Genomic DNA, 8,300 nt, shown 5'->3' with positions numbered 1-8,300 from the left:
CATTAGGGTGTTAGAAACCGGGTCTCAGCTTGACTATGTCATAGGGCCCGGGCATGAGCTCTGAAGCGTCAGACAGAGCTTCAGGTTTTATGGTTGTTCTAGATTGTACGACAGGGTTATTCTGTTTTACCTTCGTCACTGGTGGGTTAAATTTACTTGCCTGGGTATCTCTGTGTCGTGTGTTTCTTACAGAAATTGAACTGGTGCTCAGAGCTTTTACATGGCAAGTGTCTCTTTTCATCAAGGAAAAGTGGGTAGGCTTCTGGCTGCAGTAAGTGAAAAGCAAACACAGTCTAAACTTGTGTGTGTGTGTGTGTGTGTGTGTGTGTGTGTGTGTGTGTGTGTGTGTTTTGCCTGCTTGCATGTCTGTACCACCACATGTCTGCAGTGGTACCTGGATACCAAAAGAGGGTATTGGATCCCCTGGAGTTGGAGTTACACACAATTGTGAGCCACCATGTGGGTGCTGGGAACTCAGGATCTCTGCAAAAAGCAACAAGTGTTCTTAACCAAGGATTCACACCTCCTGATTTGGTCTTCCTTTTCTTTTCTTTCCTTTCCTTTCCTTTCCTTTCCTTTCCTTTCCTTTCCTTTCCTTTCCTTTCCTTTCCTTTCTTTCCTTTTTTTTTTTATTTCTAAGACATAAGCTCACTACGTAGCCCAGGGTGGCCTCTAACTCTCTGTGTAGACCAAAATGGTCTCAAATTCCCACAGATCCACTGGCTTCTGCCTGCCAAGTGCCCCAGCACTTGGGATCAAAGGTGTGTACAACCAACCTGTCACACATGCTATGCCGCTGTGTTAGACAGAAAGTAGAATGCTGCTGTAATTATAATGCCCGTCACGAGTAACCCCAGTAAAAGCGCACTGCTCACCAAGGTGGACCTTGACATGGTCATTCCTTTGGTCTGCTGTGGGTTTCCTCTCCAGGGTAAGTAGGCATGTACATTGTGTATTGTTTGGACTTTTCACAACCCTATTTTAATAACGGTTTTTAAATGCTTTAACCTCCCTACTAGCCCACCATCCACCAGAGGTAGTGGAAAAAGAAAGGTTATTAGGATATGGGGGGAGTGCACCTGTTTAGAAATGGTGGCATAACCCAGCAGAAACAGCCAGGCCTCAGCCAAACTGGCACGAGTCAGCAAGAGCAATTAGGCCAGGAGAAGTTCTTTGTTGTGCCTCTCTCAACGAAGTGAAGATCAGTGAAGACTCAAGTGAAAAGCTAGCTATGCAAGTCTCTCCCCATTGAGTCCTAATTTTACTCCTTCCAAACATATGTCCTCCACGGGTCTTGCCTCAGCAAGAGTCTGTATCAGCTGACATCAGTCTGCCAACCGGCCTGAGTCCTCAGAAGCAGTAAGAGGCCACCAGAACACCACTAGAAGGTTTTTTGGTGCATTTCTCTCTATGGAGTCACAACAAACAGAGCTCAGCTACATAATTCTTCACTAACGACACTAACACAGATGTGTCGTTAGTGAAGAATCCTTCATCACATGTCCTCTCACAGGGTTGCCTTTGTAAAGCATCCTTTCACCTGTGCCTGCTTCAGTGAAACGTTCCTTCATCTGTGTTTGCCCCAGCAAAACATCATCCAACACCACTGACTTTCCAAAGGAAACCATACGTTTCCACTTTGATTGAGTCTCCCCAGGAAATGTCTACCATTCAAATGCCACCATGAAGGACTCCTCGAAGCTGTGAACCAAAATGTATACTCTCTCAAGTTGTTTCTGTTGAGAATTTTGATCATATGGACGCAAGACTAAATGAACATAGCTATGGGGCCGGGGGTGGGGGGCGGATAATTTAAAAAAGGAAGGGAAGCTGGGCGTGGTGGCCACGCCTTTAATCACAGCACTTGGGAGGCAGAGGCAGGTAGATTTCTGAGTTCGAGGCCAGCCTGGTCTACAAAGTGAGTTCCAGGACAGCCAGGGCTATACAGAGAAACCCTGTCTCAAAAAAACAAAAACAAAAACAAAAACAAAAAAAAGGAAGGGGTGGGCTCTGGAGGGATGTAACAGCCTGGGCAACAGGAACGCAGTGGTCAAAAACATCCTCCTGGGAAAGGAAGTACAAGAGGAACCAATCTGGCAAGGGTTCCAGGAAAGGGCAGGAGCAGCAAGTGCAAAGGCCCTGAGGTAGGGAGTAAGTTGGCAACAATAAGAAGAGAAACAAAAACAGTAGCTATATGTACAATTGATTTTAGATACATGAGCAACACACACCACAGCACACATCCATTCACTCACGCACTGGAAAAGCAGTGTCTTAGGGTTTCTATTGCTGCAAGGAAACACCATGACAAGAAGAGTGTCGGGGAGGAAGGTGTTTATTTGGCTTACACTTCCAGATCATGGCCTATCATTGGAGAAAGTCAGGACAGGAACTCAAGCAGGGATGGAACCTGGAGGCAGGAGCAGATGCAGTGGCCATGGAGGGGTGCTGTTTACTGGCTGACTTCCGCTGGCTTGCTCGGCCTGCTTTCTTAGAGAACTGAAGACTACCAGCCCAGAGGTGGAAGCATCCATGGTGAGCTGGGCCCTCCCTCGTTGATCACTAGTTGAGAAAATGCCTTAGAACTCGATCTCATGGAGGCGTTTCCTGGAGTCTTCTTAATCACTGCTAATTTCTTAGCTCTATCTAGCCACCATCAATTGTCACAGAAATGCTAAGGTTTCACTTCAATAGTTTGGTATCTTATTAATCACAGCTGATTCTTGAGCCCGACCTAACCAGAACACAGAATCTGAAATCAAAATAGCTCATGGCCCTGATAGAGTCATTAAATTTTCCTCTGAAGCTTCACAAGCCAAGCCTCCATCTTCTGCACTGCTTAAAGATTCTTATCTTCCTAACTCCTAAACAACATCCCACTGGGGGCTGGAGAGGTGGCTCAGCAAGTAAGAGCACTGACTGTTCTTCCAGAGGTCCTGAGTTCAATTCCCAGCAACCACATGATGGGTCACAACCATCTGTAGTAGTATTTGATGCCCTCTTCTGGTGTGTCTGAAGACAGCTACAGTGTACTCACATAAAATAAATAAATGAATCCTTAAAAAAAACAAAACCAACCAACAAACAAAAGAACATTCCAATGAGCTCTCAACACTCAATGGTTCTTTCTAGCCCAAAGTCCCAAAGTTCTTCCACAATCCTCCCCAAAACATAGTCAGGTCCGCAATATCCCACTCCTGGTACAAACTTCTGACTTAAGAGTTTTATTGCTGTGAAGAGACACCATGACCACAGCAACTCTTATAAAGGAAAACATCTCATTACAGTTGAGAGATTTAGTCCATTATCATCATGGCAGAAAACATAGCAGTATGCAGGCAAACATGGTGCTAGAGAAAGAGCTGAAAGTTCTACATCTTGATCTGCAGGCAACAGGAGACGGATGACACATTCATCAGACTTGAACTTAGAAGATCACAAAGCCCACCCCTCCACAGTGACACACTTCCTCCAACAAGGCCACACCTCCTAATAGTGCCGCTCACTCCCGATGGGCTAAGTATTCGCACACATGATTCTATGGGGGCCATTTCTATTCAAGCCACCACAACCAGCAATGACTTCTTTTGAATCTTCTCCCTTTGACCGTCTCAAATTATCATTTATATTAGCTTCATGTGCAGAGCTGGAGGAGGCACACAGCAAGCATGCAAAATGTCTTTGCCTGTCCTCTTGAAGAAACAGCTAAAGTTGCTAAGCATAGTGGCACACGCCTGTAATCTTAGCACCTGGGAGACAGAGGTAGGTGGATTTCTGTGAATTGGAGGCCAGCCTGGTCTACAAAGCAAGTTCCAGGGCAGCCATGATTATGTAGAAATAACCGTTTCTGGGAATACTTCTCGTTTTCAGAGACCAAAGTGTAACTGTAACTCTCGGGGGCCTTTTCTTCACCCCTTTTCTTTTCTTTTTTTTTTTTTAAGATTTATTTATTTATTATATATAAGTACACTGTAGCTGTCTTCAGACACTCCAGAAGAGGGCGCCAGATCTCGTTGTGGATGGTTGTGAGCCACCATGTGGTTGCTGGGATTTGAACTCTGGACCTTCGGAAGAGCAGTCGGGTGCTCTTACCCACTGAGCCATCTCACCAGCCCCCCCTTTTCTTCTCAAATAATGACGGGGCGTTTCTATGCCTGCTCTATCCCAGTTTAGTTCCTGAATAAATGGCACAGAGACCTGATATTTTTATTAACAAGCTTCAAACACTAAGGTGGGCAGGTTCTGAGCTATTCTAACCCAACTAAGCTGCTACTACCCAGCCACATGCCCTGTCACTTGCCATCTGAGTCTTGCCCTGGCTCGCTCTGGTCCATGTGTGTCCTCATGGCTACTCTCTCATTATGACCTCATGACCTCAGGGCAAATCTTCATGGTCCATCCACATAGTCTCTCCCTCTTGTCTCTTTTGGGGAACCCCTGACTGGGATTCTCTGATCGGCTCTTTATTAATCAATCAGAGGCGATGGAAAAGAATTCTTACACAACATTGAGAAAGGAGATGCTTGACCGTGCCAGCTTGCGGGCTGCAGCCAGATGGCTGGGCATAAAAATCAGCATCTGAATACATAGCGTTTGAAGGACACAGGAAACTAGCGCACAAACCTCCAACGCCTAACTCTCCTCCTACTTTACAACCAAGTCAATAACGTGCCTGGAGAGCATTGAAATTATGGACTCAAGCTAGAGAGATGGCTCAACTGTTCAAGGCCAGACTTGGAACCAAAAGGACAAAAACTAGTCGATCATGAATGGCTCAGACTCACACAAATAAGAGTCCCGAATAGCAGGGTGTCAAGGGGTGTAAGAGAGGGATCAGCGATGGGGAATAAAGAAGACAAACGTCAATGCTGGGTCTTGCATAAACTGACAACTTATGCTAAGCAAGTTTATTTAGAAGTACAGCATCACATATGCTATTTTTAGGAAGAGACTGGGACAGAGTCCGGAGAAAGCTAAATCAAGCAACTTGAACACAAGGATACGTAAGACCTTTAGTACTGATAACCAAATCCCTTCAAGGGGAAAAAGCCAGTTTCCCAGGACCTGAAACCTTTACTCCTTCAAGGCCCTGGCCCTGGCCCCGGCCCCAGCCCAGCCTTGCCACGTCTACTCCTGGGTGAGGACACAGAGCTAGCTTCCATTTGTCCTTTCATCAGAACCTCTGAGAAAGCCTGGTATCCCAGCTTATGACAGACTGATGCCAGCCAGTGAGGGAAAACAAGGTCAGTCAGTGCCTGCATTAGGAAAAAAAAAAAAAAAAAAAAAACTAAGCAGGAGCTAGGGAGACAGCTCAACCCGGGAGGCCCTGCGACCTCCACAGTGAGCAGAATGACATCTGTGAGAGTCGAGAAGGCACTTCAGTTCAGCATGACTAAGTAGCTGGTGTTGGTTCAAACTTCAGCAGTCTGACCCTGACATGGTTTATTGGAGGTATATTCAAGCACAGAGCAGTTTGCCAAAAACGTTTCTGGTGATAATTAATTCAATCCCATAACAAAGTATATACATAAACGTCTTTGAAGGACACAGTAAGCTAAATAAAGATCAGATGTGACTACATCAAAACTCTTTAGTAAAGTAGCTGTGACACTTTCTACAGATTCTGCGGATTGACTGAGAGGAACAAGCTTTTGCTAAGGCTCTGGGGGAGAATCCAGTCTGGTGTCCAAGGCCTCCAGGTTAGCAAGCACAGCCACTCGAAGCCTTCTGGGTGGGTATCAAGCATTGAAGTCCTTCCCTTGAAGGAACAACATTTCAGGTTCCCCCCACAGCTTATCTGTGGCCACAGGGACCTCCGTGCCTTCTACAGCTTAGGAACTGAGTGCTGGCTGCTCTTTCGGAGGACCTGGGTGTGGTTCCCAGTACCCACATGGTGGCTAAAACCTATCTGTAACTGTAGTTCCAGAGGCTCCACAGCACTGTGTATATGGTCACACAGATACACATGCAGGCAAAACAAACAAACAAAACATACACATAAAATAAAAATAAATGACAATTCAAAACAAGGTTTGGTTTTTTAAAGATTTATTTATTTTATGTATATGAGCACACTGTAGCTGTAGATGGTTGTGGGCCATCATGTGGCTGTTGGGAATTGAATTTAGGACCTCTGCCTGCTCCAGTCAACCCCGCTCGCTCTGGCCCAAAGATATTTATTATTATATCTAAGTACACTGTAGCTGTCTTCAGTTGCACCAGAAGAGGGCGTCAGATCTCATTACAGGTGGTTGTGAGCCACCATGTCGTTGCTAGGATTTGAACTCAGGACCTCCGAAAGAGCAGTTAGTACCCTTACCCGCTGAGCCATCTCAACAGCCCAAAATGTTTTAAATAATAATAATAATAATAATAATAATAATAATAATAAGTAAATTGCCTGTCCCAGTGTGCTTCCTTGTTGTAGAAATTGTTAATCTTGACCTGGGGTTTCTACCCAGCCTTTGACCATTTAATTCCTGGTTAAAAGACATACACAACCTTTATATTTACAACAAGCCTTAAACAGCACAAGAGCTGGGCAGATATCTACCTTCCATGCATTGAGAATCTACTTTCCTGTAGATAACCCCAAATTGTTCCTTACTACTTACTGTTTCCTGTGGGCTGCTCTTAACGCCAACGGGCCAGCCCTCAGGGTCATGTTTTTTATGGCTCACCTAACCCATGATGGCTTCTCCCTCTTCCACCTTTTTCTCCTCAATGGTTCTCCTTCGACCCCAAGTCCAGAGAACCTTAACCCCACCTACATCTCTTCTGCCCAGCCATTGGCTGTCGGCATCTTTATTTACCAATCTTGGGGGCAGGGCCACCTGAGTCTATGTGTAGACTCCAGTTCTTGGGGGCCCACACTGAGCATTACAGCAGACAGCAAGACCAAACAGCAACCTTTCATAGAGTGCGTCGCTGTCTGTCACAGTCTTTTAACACAAAGAATTAGCTTGCTGAGCCACCTCACTTTCCTCTTGTGTTCCTTTATAAACACAAAGAATGTCCTTTATTTTTAACCTGTTGAGGGGGGGAGCCTGAAAATAAATATCCACTATTAGTGTGGGAAGTAACATATGGCTAGAATCCAATGACATATTTGCAGTTTTGAATTCTGTCCTGGATCACTGACAAGACAGGAAAGTAAAAGTTTTCCCTTGTGTGGTGGTTTGAGTGAGAATGGCCCCCACAGCTCCTATGTTTGAATCTTTTCCCTGTTAGTGGAACTGTTTGGGATGGATTAGGAAGTGTGGCCTTACTGAAGGAGAAGTGTCACTGGGGAAGGGCTTAGAGGTTTCAAAAGCCAATGCCAAACCCAGTCTTGCTGCCCCTCTGTCTCTCTCTCTCCTCTCTCTCTCCCTCCCTCCCTCCTTCCCTGAAAAGTCTGCTTCAGATGTGAGCTCTCAACTGCGATTCCAGCACCATGCTGGCCTGATGCCATGTGTCCTGACATGGTGCTAACAGGCAAACCTTCGGGAAGTGGAAGCAAATCCCCGATTAAATGCTTCTCTAAGTCACCTCGTCCGTGGTGTCTTCCCACAGTAATAGAACAGTAACTAAGAAGCCTTGCAAAACTCTGAAATTTTTCTGTAGAAAATGATCCCTCATTGCTGTCTGCTGTCGGTACGTACCATTGAATACATATGGAGCAAAGCCCTTTGTTAAAGACACACACAGACTTCAGATAAGGGATGACAGACAGAAGATGATACAGACTGAGATGGAAGATACAGAGAGAGAAGCAGATAGTTTAAATGGGGGCTTGCTCTTGGTTTAATTGACTCTGAGAGCCAGATTTTTTTTTCTGATTTTTTTTGAGACAGGGTCTCTCTATGTAATAAGCCCTGGATGCCCTGGACTCGATTTGTAGACCAGGCTGACCTCAAACTCACAGAGATCTGCCTGCCTCTGCCTCCTGAGTGTTGGGATTAAAGGCCTGCACCACCACAACTGGCAGCAAACCACACAGTCACTAGGACTGTGATGAAGCATTCACACATAAATCTAAGAAAGACTTGTCAAGAGTTCAAGTCCATGTTGTACAAGCCTGTGCAGTAAATAAGGTCGTTTACATGGGGAGACAACTAGCCAAGCTGTAGACTAACCCTAGGCCCCGTGAGGACTTAAACAACACAGTAAACATTTTGAGGATTAAAGAGAATGTGGAGGCAGGCTGGTGGCCACAGCACTAGGAGGCCTGGGTAAGGGGAATAATACCAACCAGACACACTGTGTCTCTGGAAAAGGAAGGAAGGAAGGAAAGAAGGAAGGAAGGAAGGAAGGGAGGGAGG

The sequence above is a fragment of the Mus caroli genome, chromosome 7 (genome assembly GCF_900094665.2).
Source record: "Mus caroli chromosome 7, CAROLI_EIJ_v1.1, whole genome shotgun sequence".
Classification (NCBI taxonomy): Eukaryota; Metazoa; Chordata; class Mammalia; order Rodentia; family Muridae; genus Mus; species Mus caroli.
Note: the sequence above shows the minus strand (reverse complement) of the source record.